Here is a 14,661-nt window from a genome sequence, read left to right on the forward strand (position 1 = left end):
ACAAGCATTGAAGGTCCTTTCTATTCAAATTCTGTGATTCTGTGAAGTGCTTGGACAGGTTGATTAATTCCTAATCCTTTTTCCATTTTATCTATTGAATTTTTTGCTAGGGTGACATACTCATCTGATCATGAGATAAAAAGAGCTACTAATTTCATACTATCAGTATGTGCAAAGCCCATGTTTTTCAAATATTGCTGAGACTAGAAGAAGTTTTCAAATGTTAAATAACAATGAAATAGTACAAGTTGAAGTAGATTGACCCTATGGTCTCTTCTAAAAAATTTTTTGCAGTGTTTCTGACCATAAGAACTACAGAAATGCAACCTAGAATGTCCCATTGGGAAAAGGGCATGGTTCTTTGATTTTGAATGCCCTAGTGAATGAACAAATGAATGAATAAAGGAAAAAGCATTAAGATTTTTAAAAAATATATGAGACACTGTGAGAAGGTAGGAGATTTTTTTATCCCTTCAAATCTTCATCCTTTCTTCAGATAGGAACAGAGTCAACCAATATTGGAAATGTGACTGAAGGAAGAAAAACTTTTCACATTTTTTAGAGGCTGCTGACAGTTATCTTACTGCTTCTTGTGCCTTTTAAGTATTTGCAAATACTCATGCATACAGTCAATTCTAAGTTCCCAGACTCTTAGACAAAAAGAAAACTGGACTATTTCTGTGTACTTTAGAAGTATGTCATAATGAGCAAATGAAAGAATCCCTTCCCAGTAGCATTTTGGAGAGTGAGGAATTTCAGCATCCTGATCATACGGTAGCTTTAAAAGTGCCAGAATGGAAGATGGCTGAGTAGAAAGACATACATACGAAGGGTCTCCCCACACAGCCCATAAAATACCTGTAGAGGGGGATCCATATCTCAAAAAATTCTGGAGCAGCAGAAGTGGAGAACAACAGAGTGGAGGAGATTTCCAGCCCAGGGTGACATGAAAGGCCCATGGGAGATGTCTGTTGCACTGGATGCAGAGCTCAGAGCCCAGCCCAGCCTTGGCCATGTGGCATGGCTGGGGAACAGCCCTCAGGGGTGGAATCTCCAGTAGCAGAAACCCCAGTCCCAGGAGCAGCAGTTCCCAGATCCCTCAACCCACAGGCATCAAAGGTCAGTGATGGGGGTTTTTCAGCTGGCCAGGAAGGGAGAAGGGCCTTCCATAGCTCCAGCAGCAGGCAGTGGCCTCAGAGGCCACATACGCAGGCATAGCAGCCGATCCATTGTTGGAGTGTAAAAACCCAGGGGGCACTGAGAAACTGATTCTTGCCTCTGCCCTGTGTGGAGGCCCTGGGGGGAGCTGGTCTTTGTCTCACACTGAATGGTGGCTCTGCCTATTCGAGCTTATCTGAAAATCAGCCCCCAGTGCTGACTTGGGAACTGGAGGCCAGGTGGCTGTGGAGAAGAACCTCTGCTAAGATTCTGGGCACAAAAATTCCTCTCTGCACCCAGACCAGTACACACTTGATTGTGCCACCTTGGAGGAACTGAGATCTTACAGGTTCCCAGAGTATACCCTACTCGTGACAAAGGACCCAAAAATTAAGTAACTGGTTGGGAAAAATGCCCAAAAAAGGGAAAAAAATAAGGCTATAGAAAGTTACTTTCTTGGTGAACAGATATCTTCTCCCATCCTTTCAGGTGAAGAAGAATGCTTACCATCAGGGAAAGACATAAAAGTCAAGGCTTCTGTATCCCAAACATTCAAAATAAATATTCAATGGTCTCAGGCCATGGAAGAGCTCAAAAAGGATTTTGAAAATCAAGTAAGAGAGGTGGAAGAAAAATTGGGAAGAGAAATGAGAGAGATGCAAGAAAAGTATGAAAAGCAGGTCAGCAGCTTGCTAAAGGAGACCCAAAAAAATGCTGAAGAAAATAACACCTTGAAAAACAGGCTAACTCAACTGGTAAAAGAAGTTCAAAAAGCCAATGAGGAGAAGAAGGCTTTAAAAAGTAGAATTGGCCAAATGGGAAAGGAGGTTCAAAAGCTCACTGAAGAAAATAGTTCTTTTAAAATTAGAATGGAGCAGATGGAGGCTAATGACTTTATGAGAAACCAAGAAATCACAAAGCAAAACCAAAAGAATGAAAAAATGGAAGATAACATGAAATATCTCATTGGAAAAACAACTGACCTGGAAAATAGATCCAGGAGAGACAATTTAAAAATTATGGGACTACCTGAGAGACTTGATCAGAAAAAGAGCCTAGACATCATCTTTCATGAAATTATCAAGGAAAACTGCCCTGATGTTCTAGAACCAGGGGGCAAAATAAATATTGAAAGAATCCACCAATCACCTCCTGAAAGAGATCCAAAAAAAGAAACTTCTAGGAACATTGTGGCTAAATTACAGAGTTCGGTGGTCAAGGAGAAAATATTTCAAGCAGCTAGAAAGAAACAATTCAAGTATTGTGGAAATACAATCAGGATAACACAAGATCTAGCAGCTTCTACATTAAGGGATTGAAGGGCATGGAATAGGATATTCCAGAAGTCAAAGGAACTAGGACTAAAACCAAGAATCACCTACCAAACAAAACTGAGTATAATACTTCAGGGGAAAAATTGGTCTTTCAATGAAATCGAGGACTTTCAAGCATTCTTGATGAAAACACCAGAGCTAAAAAGAAAATTTGACTTTCAAACACAGGAATGAAGAGAAGCATGAAAAGGTAAACAGCAAAGAGAAGTCATAAGGGACTTTACTAAAGTTGAACTGTTAACATTCCTACATGGAAAGACATATTTGTAACTCTTGAAACTTTTCAGTATCTGGGTAGTGGGTGGGATTACATACACACACACACACACACACACACACAGAGCACAGAGTGAATTGAATAGGATGGGATCATATCTTTAAATAATGAAATTTAGCAGTGAGAGAAATATATTGGAAGGAGAAAGGGAGAAATGGAACGGGGTAAATTATCTCTCATAAAAGAGGAAAGTAAAAGACTTTTTAGTGGAGGGAAAAGGTGGGGAGGTGAGAGAAAAAACATGAAGCTTACTCTCATCACATTCGACTGAAGGAAGGAATAAAATGCACACTCATTTTGATATGAAAACCTATCTTACAATACAGGATAGTGGAGGAGAAAGGAATAAGCAGGGTGGGGGGATAATGGAAGGGAGGGCAGTGGGAGGAGGGAGCACTCTTGGGGAGGGATAGGATCAAAAGAGAGAATAGAAGAAATGGGGAGCAGGATAGGATGGAGGGAAATATAGTTAGTCTTACACAACATGACTTTTATGGAAGTCATTTGCAAAACTACACAGATATGGCCTGTATTGAATTGCTTGCCTTCCCAAAGGGAATGGGTGGGGAGGGAGGGATGAAGAGCAGATGCATAGTTGATTGGAACTGAATACCTGTAGTAGTCTGTCTACTACATTCATTAAATCAATCATTTTAATGTGTGTGTCAAATAATTACTTTCCCCAGATCCTAAAATAATCTGGCCTCCTTGACTATGTATTGTTGCAAAAGCCATCTCCTCCATAAAATACAGTCCTCATATTCTGTACAACTAACCTTCCTTATACATAGATCAGGTAAATATTCAGGTTACTTTTTGTTCACTGAGTAAAATTCAAACTCTTCTTCATGACATTCAAGGTCTCTCTTCTTTTCCAGGTTTGTCTCATATTAATATCTTCTAGGTACTCTATGCTTCAGTCAGCCTGGACAACTCAAATGTGCCCTGTATTTTTTTTTTAAACATATATACATTGTAATTAGAGCAGGCACGTGAAATACATAGTACTAAAAGTGGTAGTGGTGGTAGTAGTAGTAGTAGTAGTAGTAGTAGCAGTAGTTGTTGCTGTTGTTTTTGTAATAAAGTATTTGCAACTAATATTTATATAGCACTTACTAGATACCAAACACTGTGCTAAATATTTAATAATTATCCACTCCTTTGACCCTCATAACAGCACTGAGAGATAGATGTTACGATTATCCCCATTTTACAGGTAAGGAAACCGAAGCAAACAGAGATGAGGTAACTTGCCCAGGGTCATACACCCAGTAAATATCTAAGGCTGGATTTAACTCCCATCTTCCTAATTCCAGGTCCTACACTCTGTCCAAGGTACCACATCACTGCCATCACATTGTGAGCAGTTAAGCAGCCTTCAGAGTAGGATATTTGTTTGTGTTGAAGTGTATAACTTGAAACATTTAAGGAATAGAAAAGGGCTTCTAACCCATTGGTGGTGGATAATTGTACACAAATTTCAAAATAAAGGCTCTACTAACAAAAATCTCAAGATCTAGTTAGGAGCACAAGACAGGACCAACTAATATGTCTGAAAGAATACACAGCATAAGATGGGTATATAATTCAGTCTAAAATTGTGTAGCACAGATCATAAAGACTAAAGAGGTCATAGGGATATGGTACATAATTATGATTGAAGGGTGAGTAGTGCTGCAATCAGTGGAGCTTAAGAGAAGAGAAGAGAAGAAGTAAGAAGAGGAGAGGAGAAGGGGAAGGGAGAGGATGAGAGGAGGGGAGGGGACACGAGAGGAGAGTTGAGAAGGGAAGGAGAGGAGAGGAGAAAATAGAGAAGAGGAGGGGAGGGAAGGAGAAATATTCCAGGAATAGGGAATTCTTAGTGAATGTTAGGGAAATTAAGTTATGATTTTGACAAAAGTCAAAAGGAGTATTATATTATGGAAAAAAGGTATATCGGGCTGAAATCATAGAGGGCTTTCATTGCTAAGTAATGGAATGAATATAGTGTGTTCATAGCATATGAAGAGACTCTAGTTGAGTTGGAACCAGGCAGGATCCTTCATATATTTTAGAAAGGTAGAAAGCAGAGCTCATGGTGGGGGGTGGTGGTGGGGGTGGTAGTTTGCCAAAACTGGCAACTGGGGAGGTGTCAATATTTTATGGGTCAGTGGTAGTAAATGTTAGTAAAATGGCAGTAAATGGTAGTAAAAAACAGAAATAATTCCATCTGAGTCAGGTTTTCACCAGCACATATCTGTTTTCCTGAAAGAGAAAAATACTAGGATTTGATATTCATAAGCTTCTAAATCATCTAGGCCACTTCTTCAGACTTATAGGGAATCCACTAATACTCTTTGGCATTAAGAAAAAGACTACACACATTCCTTTCTCTCTGGTCTTTGACTTCTTTGATGATCCAGTTCCTCCTGAAAAGAGGGAACACCCTTCCTCTGTCCTCTATCTAAATCAGCAAGACTGAACCAGAGTAAATCCTGGGATTTTTATTCAGAGAAAGCAGTCATTGCCCTAGGGAGAAAACAATGGCTCATTTATAATCTCAAGGACTAAGTTTAGGGCTGCCTAGAGTGACTGTATTGGGGAAAGGTGACAGAAGAATGACTGAAGTTCCCTTTGGGAACCTTTTGTCACCATTCTGTACAGAAAACACCTCTGGAGTCTCCCACACAACTTCATGGCCATCTAGCTACTTGTCTTAACTACTCACTACTAGCTCTAATCTAGTAGTGAGTGGAACCAATTGAGCAGGGCATATCATTGGATACCACAATGTCAGGGACAGTCAGCTACCTGCTAGCATTAATGTCTGCAAGCCCCAAACTTGGTTATCACCAATATTACCTGATAATCAATAGCTTCTCCCAAGAATTGAAGGCAAAAAGTCAAGACAGACCACTAGCTATAATTCTATATCAATAGATCTTCATAAATCTACATAATTAGGAACTCATGTATCCTAGTCAGGAGTCATATATCTACAAAATCATAAACTCTAAGATTAGACTTTCAGTGACCTCAGCCATAATGATACCTGAGTAATGGGCCTTAAGGTAACCCAGTCCCCTTCCTTGACTTGAAAAGATACAAGATTATACCAAGCTAACATAAAAGTCTGGAAGATGTTACCTGAGAAGTAGTTCTTGGTTGAGAGTGACTGGGAAGATAGTTTTTTTAATATGGGGGGGGGGGGGGTTGGGGGGTTTGACGGTTGTGAATGCAGAATATTTCCTTTTAGGGCATGATAGATTTCTATACCCCATCACTTGCACATCTCATTTCCCCGTTTCATGTAAAAAACAATTTTAACATTCATTTTTAAAACTTTGAGTTCCAACATCTCTTCCTCCCTTCTCATCGATCCCCACTGAGAAGGCAAGCAATTTGACATATGTTATAAATGTGTACTTATGCAAAAGACTTCCATAAAAGTCATGTTGTGAAAGACTAACTATATTTCCCTCAATCCTATCCTGCTCCCCATTTATTTTATTCTCTCTTTTGACTTTATCCCTCCTCAAAAGTGTTTCCTTCTAATTACCCCTTCCTCTCATTTGCCCTCGCTTCTGTCACCCCCTACACACCCCAGTTATTCTCTTCTCCACTACTTTCCTCTAGTGTAAGATAGATTTTCATAGCAAATATGAGAGTGCATGTTATTTCGTCAAGCCAAATATGATGAGAGTAAGGTTCACTTTTCCCCTTTCACTTCCCCCCTATTCCCCTCCATTGAAAAAGTTTTTCTTGCCTCTTTTATGTGAGAGATAAATTGCCCCATTCCATTTCTTCCTTTCTCCTCTCAATATATTCCTCTCTCACCCCTTAATTTTATTTTTTTAGATATCATCCCTTCCTATTCAACTCAGCCTGTGCCTTCTGTCTATATGTATAGAATCCCTCCCAATACCAAAAAAAGTCTCAAGAGTTACAAATATAATTTTTACATGTAGGAATGCAAATAGTTCAACTTTAACAAATCCCTTATGATTTCACTTTCCTGTTTACCTTTTGATGCTTCTCTTGATTCTAGTGTTTGAAAGTCAAATTTTCTATTCAGCTCTGATTTTTCATCAAGAATGCTTGAAAGTCCTCTATTTCATTGAATGACCATTTTTTCCCCTGAAGTGTTATACCCAGTTTTGCTGGGTTGGTGATTCTTGATTTTAATCCTAGCTCCTCTGACCTCTGCAATATCATATGTCAAGCCATGTGATCCCTTTAATGTAGAAGTTGCTAGATCTTGTGTTATCCTGATTACATTTTCACAATACTCAAATTGTTTCTTTCTGGTTGTTTGAAATACTTTCTTCTTGACCTGGGAGCTCTGGAATTTGGCTACAATATTCCCAGGAATTTTTCTTTTTTTTCTTTTCTTTTTTTTTTCAGGTGATACCTCTTTCTAAAGCATTTACAATATGGACCACCAAAGAATTTTTTTTAAACATTAACCAACTGACACACAAATAATATTTATGTTGCTAACTTCAGAAGCTCTTGACCTAATTGTCTCCACAGTATTACTAAGAAATAAAGGACCCTAACTTAATGCTGTTGGTCTAAAGTCCTGTGCCTAATAGCTTAATTTTAGACAACCTCAGATGTTCCCCTACCCATAATCTGTAATTGAACAGGTCTGGTATTAAGCTTACAAACCTTTTGAGTATAGGAAATTGCCACCAATAGTAAGGATATTGTGGGGATAAAATATCTTCCCAACTTGATGTCAGTTCCAGGCAGGATTAGATTATCCACTTGCATTCAGTCAGGCTTAAAGTCTGCCAGGTGTCAGTGGGGAAATTGAGTCAGGAGAATCCCACCTCAGTCCATGCTGAACAGCCACTCTCCCACCCTTCCCTTGAGATCACCTATGCAGTTCATACCAGCATCTCATCAGCTTACTGGCATCGTGGAATGGAGGTTCAGATTGCCTTTCTTGCTACCCATACCTGGAGTTAGACTTAGAAGAACATTCACTTAATAGTCTCATAGCATCTAAAAATGGCAAGTTCCAATAACCAGGTTTCAAATATGATTATAGTTTCACTTTGGCTAAGGAACATCTTTTGAGGTGAGTCTTAAGTGGCTTACATGTCTTTCTATACATTTTCTAATTCCTGATTAAATGGAAATCATAAAATCAAATTTATCATTAAAACCTTGACTTTTCCATCAATGCCAAATTTTACCTGAGGTTACCTTCCTCTAGGAAATTTAGACTGAAATTCTTTTCTCCAAACTAAAGATGTCATTGATTTATTCTCAGTAATTGATTCAGTCTATTGTTTTAATACTAATTTCTTTTACCTCATTTTGTAACACGTCCAATTTTTCTCCCCATCACTCCCCTCCCCCCACTTCCTAATACCTTGCATTCTGATTACTCCTTCCCTCAATATACCCTACCCTCCATCACACCCCACCCCTCTCCTATCCCCATCTTCTCTCTTTTCTTGCAGGGCAAGATAAATTTCCATACCCCTATCCCTGTAGTTCTTATTTCCCGATTATATGCAATAAAAATTCTCAACATTTGTTTCTAATACTTTGAATTCCAATTTCTCTCCCTCCCACCCTCCTCAGCCCCACTGAGAAGGGAAGCAATTCAATACAGACTAAATATGCTTTGTTTTGCAAAAGACTTCCATAGTAATCATGTTGTGTAATGCTAATTTTATTGCCCTCTGACCTACCCTATCCTCCCTTATTTTCCCCCCTACAATTGACCTTGCCCCTTCTCAAAAGTGTTTATTTCTAGTGAGTCCCTTCTCCCATTTGCCCTCCCTTCTAACATTCTCCTTGTCCCACTTGTTGCCTCCTCTCCTACTTTCCTGTGGTGTATATAAATTTTCATGTCAAATTTAGTGAGCATGTTATTCCTTCCTTCAGCCACATGTGGGGAGAGTAGCTTTATTTCTCCCCTTTTCCCATTCTCCCTTATCTCCTCCATTGAATAAGATTTTTCTTATCTCTTTTATGAGTTATAGCCTGCCCCATTCCATTACTCCCTTTCTCTTCCTGGAATTTTCCTCCTTCAACTCTAAATTTTCATTTTATTTTATTTTGTGTGCGTGCGTGTGTGTATGTGTGTGTGTGTGTGTGTGTGTGTGTGTGTGTGTGGATATCATCTCTTCTGATAATAACGCACCCTGTACTCTCTAGCTATCTATGTGTATGTGTATGTGTGCATGTATAATCTCTCCAACTACCTAAGTACTGAGAAAAGATTCAAGAATTAAAAATATTTTCTTTCCATGCAAACAGTTCAGCTTTAGAGTCTTTTATGATTTTTCTTTTCTGTTTACCTTTTCATGCTTCTCTTGATTCTTGTCTTGGGAAGTCAAATTTTTAAATACAGATCTGGTCTTTTCCTCAACATGAATTCTTGAAAGTCATCTATATCACTGAGTGACCATTTTTTCCCTTGAAGTATTATATTCAGATTTGCTGGGTAGGTGATTCTTGGTTTCAGTCCCAGTTTCTTTGACTTCTGAAATATCCCACTCCAAGCCCTTCGATCCCTTAATATTGAAGCTGCCAGATCCTGTGTTATCCTGATTGTATTTCCACAATACTCAAATTGTTTCTTTCTAGCTGCTTGCAGTATTTTCTCCTTGATCTGGGAACTCTGAAATTTGACCACAATATTCCTAAGAGTTTCTCTGTTCAGGTTTCTTTCAGGAGGTGATGGATGAATTCTTTCAATATCCATTTTGCCCTCTAATTCTATAATATCAGGGCAGTTTTCCTTGATAATTTCATGCAAGATAATGTCAAGGCTCTTTTTTTGATCATGGCTTTCAGGTAGTCCAATAATTTTTAAATTATTTCTCCTCGATCTATTTTCCAGGTCTGTTGTTTTTCCAGTGTTTTTCCAGTTTCACATTATTTTCTATTTTTCAAATTTTTGGTTTTGTTTACTAACTGCTTGGTTTAACTCATAGTCATTCATTTCCCTGAACTCAATTCTCTCTTTCAATGAATTGTTTTTTTCAATGAGCTTTTGAACGCCCTTTTCTATTTAGCTAATTCTGCTTTTTAATACCTTCTTCTCCTCATTGGCTTTTTGGACCTCTTTTTCCAATTGAGTTAGCCTCTTTTTAAAGCTGTTATTTTCCTCAGCACTTTTTTGGTTCTCCTTTAGCAAGCTGCTAACTTGTTTTTTAAGGTCTTCTATTGCCTGAGCCCAGTTTAAGTCCCCTTTGAAGGCAATGGCCTTGATTTCCTCTGACAGTATGCCTTATTCTTCCTCATCCAAAAGGATGGGGAGAGACACCTGTTCTCCAAGAAATTAACTTTCTATGGTCTTATTTTTTTCCCTTTTTTGGGCATTTTCCAGCCAGTTACTTGACTTGTTACTTGTGGAGTTTCCTCTCCACAACCACCTCACCTCTGGTTCCACAAAGCCAGCACTTGGGCACTGAGATTCAAATGAGCTGCTCCCAAGCCTTAGGGATTTTCAGCAGGGGTGGAGCTGCTATTCAGTGTGAGATTAAATTCAGGTGCTCAGGTGGGGGCAGGGCTGCCTCATGGGCTCAGTTCCCTCAGGAGGTTTATGCAGAGACATTCAACAATGCATCCAAGCTCCTGCCTGCTTTGGGAGCCCCTGTCTGCTGCTGCCTCTACTGCTGCCTCCTGAGGGGGCCTGAGTTATGGGAACACCCTGCTCCCTTCTCAGTCAGCCAAAAAGACCCTCTCACTGATCTTTGGTGCCTGTGGATTGAGGGACCTGTGCTATTGCTGGAGATTCTGTCCCTGAAGCCTGCTCGGATCTGCTCCTCCCAGTGCCTCATGGCTAAAGCATGGCTGGGCTCTGCTCTGGGTCCAATGTGCACCAGACCTTTCCCGTCAGTTTTTCAGGTCTCTCTGGAACAGAAATCTCCTCCACTCCATTGTTCTGTGGCTTCTGCTGCTCTAGAATTTGTTGAGAGTTCTTCTTTACAGGTATTTTATGGGCTGCGGGGTAAGAGTTAAGCTTATGTGATTCTTTCTACTCCACCATCTTGGCTCACAGCCTTCTTTTTCTATTATTTTAAATGTTTTTTTAATTAATTTTTAGTTTTCAACATTCATTTCCGCAAAATTTTGAGTTCCAAATTTTCTCCCCATCTCTCCCCTCCCCCACCCCATAATGTCTTGCATTCAGATTACCCCTTTCCCTACATATACCCTCCCTTCTCTCACACCCCTCCCTTCCCTTATCCCCATCTTCTGTCTTTTCTTGTAGGGCAAGATAGATTTCTATACTCCATTATCTGTATTTCTTATTTCCAAGTTGTATGCAAAAACATTTCTCAACACTTGTTTCAAATACTTTGAACTCCAACTTCTTTCCCTTCCTCCCTCCCCACCCGTCCCCACTGAGAAGGCAAGTAACTCGATATAAACTGTATATGTGTAGTTTTGCAAGACTTCCATAATAGTCATGTTGTATAAGACTAACTATATTTCCCTCCATCTTATCCTGCCCCACATTTATTCTAGTCTCTCTTTTGACCTTGTCCATCCCCATTAGTGTTTATTTCTAATTACTCCCTTCTCCCATTTGCCTTCCCTTCTATCATCCCCCTCAACCCACTTGTCTCCTTCTCTTCTACTTTCATATAGGGTTATATAGATTTTCATACCAAATGGAGTGAGTGTGTTATTCCATCCTTAAGCCAAAAGTTAAGTGAGTAAGCTTCACTTTTTTCCTCTCATCTCCTCCCTTTTCTCCTCCACTGAATAAGCTTATTCTTGCCTCTTTTATGAGAGATAATTTGCCCCATTCCATTTCTCCCTTTCTCCTCCCAATATATTCCCCTTTCACCGCTTAATTTTCACTTTTTTAGATGTCATCCCTTCTTAATCAACTCACTCTGGGCTCTCTGTCTATATGTGTGTGTGTGTGTATATATGTGTGTGTGTGTGTGTGTGTGTGTGTGTGTGTGTGTGTGTATAATACCTCCAACTACCCAAATACTGAGAAAAGTCTCAAGAGTTACAAATATTTTCTTTCCATTTAGGAATGTAAATAGTTGAACTTTAGAAAGTCCTTATGATTTCTCTTTCCTGTTTACCTTTTCATGATTCTCTTGATTCTTGTGTTTGAAAGTCAAATTTTCTTTTCAGCTCTGGTCTTTCCATCAAGAATGCTTGAAAGTCATTCCCATTTTAGTCTCTTAAGGCTGCTGAGAATCCCTTGAGGCACTTATGCCCCATGCCCTCAGGACAGGCTCAAGTCATCCTTAAAAAAATACAATCTAACCATCACTTGCTTAAGGAAATGAGAAGGGGGTCTCAGTCTGGACCTCTTCCAGAACTCAGAGTGACGAGCTATAGGCCCTAGGTACTGACCCCTGCAGGTCTGTGAATGACAGGATGAACCATTACCTCCTATGCTCAGGTAGGATCAATGAGTTATCAGGTACTAGTGCCTCTCAGTTATTCAGATTCTCCCAGTTCTATCACTGGGCTATAGTCTCTATCTTTTTCACTATCTCTGTGTCTGTTTCTGATAATAACTCACAATTATATACCACTTAACTAATCTGGGTGGAGGTAATAGTGGAGGAGGAGGAATGAGTAAACTTGAATGTGTAATGACTTAAGTACATGAAAATGACAACAGAAAAGTTTTCTAGGAAAATCTTGAAAAGAATGAACCCCTCTCATGCTGACTAAATTATGGATGTGTGTTATTAGCCTGTTATCCCACCTGTTATCTCAGGGTGTTTCAGGAGAAGCAGGAGTCTGTATCTCAGGGTGGTGCTTTTTGTCTCTGTTCTTACACCAAGCAGATCACTTGTAGTACAATCCAAATTTTCAATGGTAATTTCAGACTGTGGGTGTTGCTTTTTCTAGGAGAATTTTGGTGTGATTAATTGAAAAATAAGAGAGACAGCAAGGCACAATGGAAGTATGATGGATTTGGAGGCAGAAGATCTTGGTTTGAATCCCAGTTCTGATTTTTTTAAAAATTTAGGGGAGAGGTAATTTGGATTAAGTGACTTGGCCAGGGTCACACAACCAGTTAACTTCTGTGGTCAGATTTGAACTCAAGTCATACTGATGTCAGAGACAGAACACTATCCACTGTGCCACCTAGGTTAACCCTTCCCCAGCTCAGATTGACCTTGGGCAAGTCATTTAACCTTTTTTGTATTTCAGTTTCCTCATCTGTAAAATAAGGGTCTTGGATTCAATGACCTCCAAGATTCCTTTCAGTTCTAAATATATGAGCCTATAAATAAATTATGCTTGAGCAACACACTCCAAAGTGGAACAAGAAGCTGGCAATTATCAAGGCAGTTGCAGATAGTACACATGGGAGAAATATGGAGAGAAGAAAGACAGAGACAGAGAGACAGAGACAGAGAGCTACAATTTCACATGCACAGGGAAATTCCAAGTAAGAAAATTCTCTCTGCCTATATAAGTCTGCACTTTCTCTAAAAAACAGAATCTCAAGAGAGTTGCCTAGCCCTAGGACACTGACAGGTCAAGTGCTAGCCCAGGATCACACAGACATTTTGTGTCAGAGAGGGGATTTGAACTCAGTTTTGCCTGACTCTGAGGCCAGCTCTTCATGTATTACATCAGGGAAGTCGAACTCTCAGCCCTCAGGCCACAAGCAACCAGCAAAACTGTGTGGGGCACAAACCAGATTAAAGTGCAACTGGAAAATGTTTAGCAAAATAAACAAAGAGACAATAAAACATAGATAATGTTAATTTGTGGATTTTCTAAGTCAATATGAGGCCCACTGGAATTCATTTCTATTCACATTTGATACAAGTATACCTTATCATGCATCAAGATATCTATAACTATTTAGTGTATATCAATACTATCTGTGGGTATACACAGGCAGCTAGGTGGTTCAGTGGAGTGAGTGCTGAACCTAGAGTGAAGAAGACTCATCTTCCCGAGTTTAAATCTGCCCTCTAACACTTCCTGGCTATGTAACCCTGGACAAGTCACTTAATCCTGTTTGCCTCAGGTTCATCATCTGTAAAATGAGCTGGGGAAGGAAATGGAAAACCACTCCAGCATCTTTGTCAAGAAAATCTGAAATGGGATCATTATGAGTCACACACAACGGAAGAGACTAAAGAACAAATACACAAGCACTGTATAAATGTAAGCTATTGTATTTTCCTCCTGATTTACTAAAGTAGTAAATCCTGTTATTTTATATAACGTTAGTGAGATAAAGGATTTATTAGTTTAGGAAATGAAGAAGGAAACAATTATCAATTTACATATACATAATAATTTCTGTGAAGGGGTCTATGTTCATTTTCCCATTTTATCCTTATCCAAATACTGTGATAAAAGTTGTGTATTATCATTGTCATTTTACTAATGAGGAAATTGAGACACTAAATGCTTTTCCCTTCAACATGAGATGTTGGTATTGAGGTAAAGTCATTACTGAGGGCAGAAATTGAATATATAACAAAAACCCTAAGGGCTATAGATAAGAAGGTAATAACGCAGAAATACCAGGCAGGTGCTGGAAGACATAACTCAAGTTTAAGTCAACCAAGACCTACTCTCACTGTGGGTGATGGGAGAAAAGTGTATGGCATTCTTAAGATTCTCATACATGAAAGAGAGAGCATTACAAGAGACTACTGTACATGATTGTTCTAAAAATCCCTTTTCTCTTCTAAATATTTGCCCTCTCTCATTCCCTCCTCCACCAATGTGATGGGAATATGTTAGAGAATAGACCCTTTACGTGCATGAAGGCTGAAAAAGGTAGGATTTTCCTTGTCAGTTATGTAACTATATTGCTAAATTAAATGAGTTTTTGAATCAATGTGTTTTCTGGCTGGTCTTGTAAGAAAACCTTAAGTGATGACTTCAGAGCATACTTCATTCCTTCAAATGGGTCATGGACCAATTTCATGA

The 14,661-nt window shown here is 39.2% G+C and overlaps 1 pseudogene; it reads right to left on the reverse strand.

Annotated features, from left to right (window-relative positions):
- Positions 1 to 12,443: 12,443 nt before the first annotated feature.
- Positions 12,444 to 14,661, reverse strand: part of LOC140511725 (cytochrome P450 2C19-like) — a 106,871-nt pseudogene continuing 104,653 nt past the window's right edge.

Source organism: Notamacropus eugenii, chromosome 1, assembly GCF_028372415.1.
Source record: "Notamacropus eugenii isolate mMacEug1 chromosome 1, mMacEug1.pri_v2, whole genome shotgun sequence".
Lineage (NCBI taxonomy): Eukaryota > Metazoa > Chordata > Mammalia > Diprotodontia > Macropodidae > Notamacropus > Notamacropus eugenii.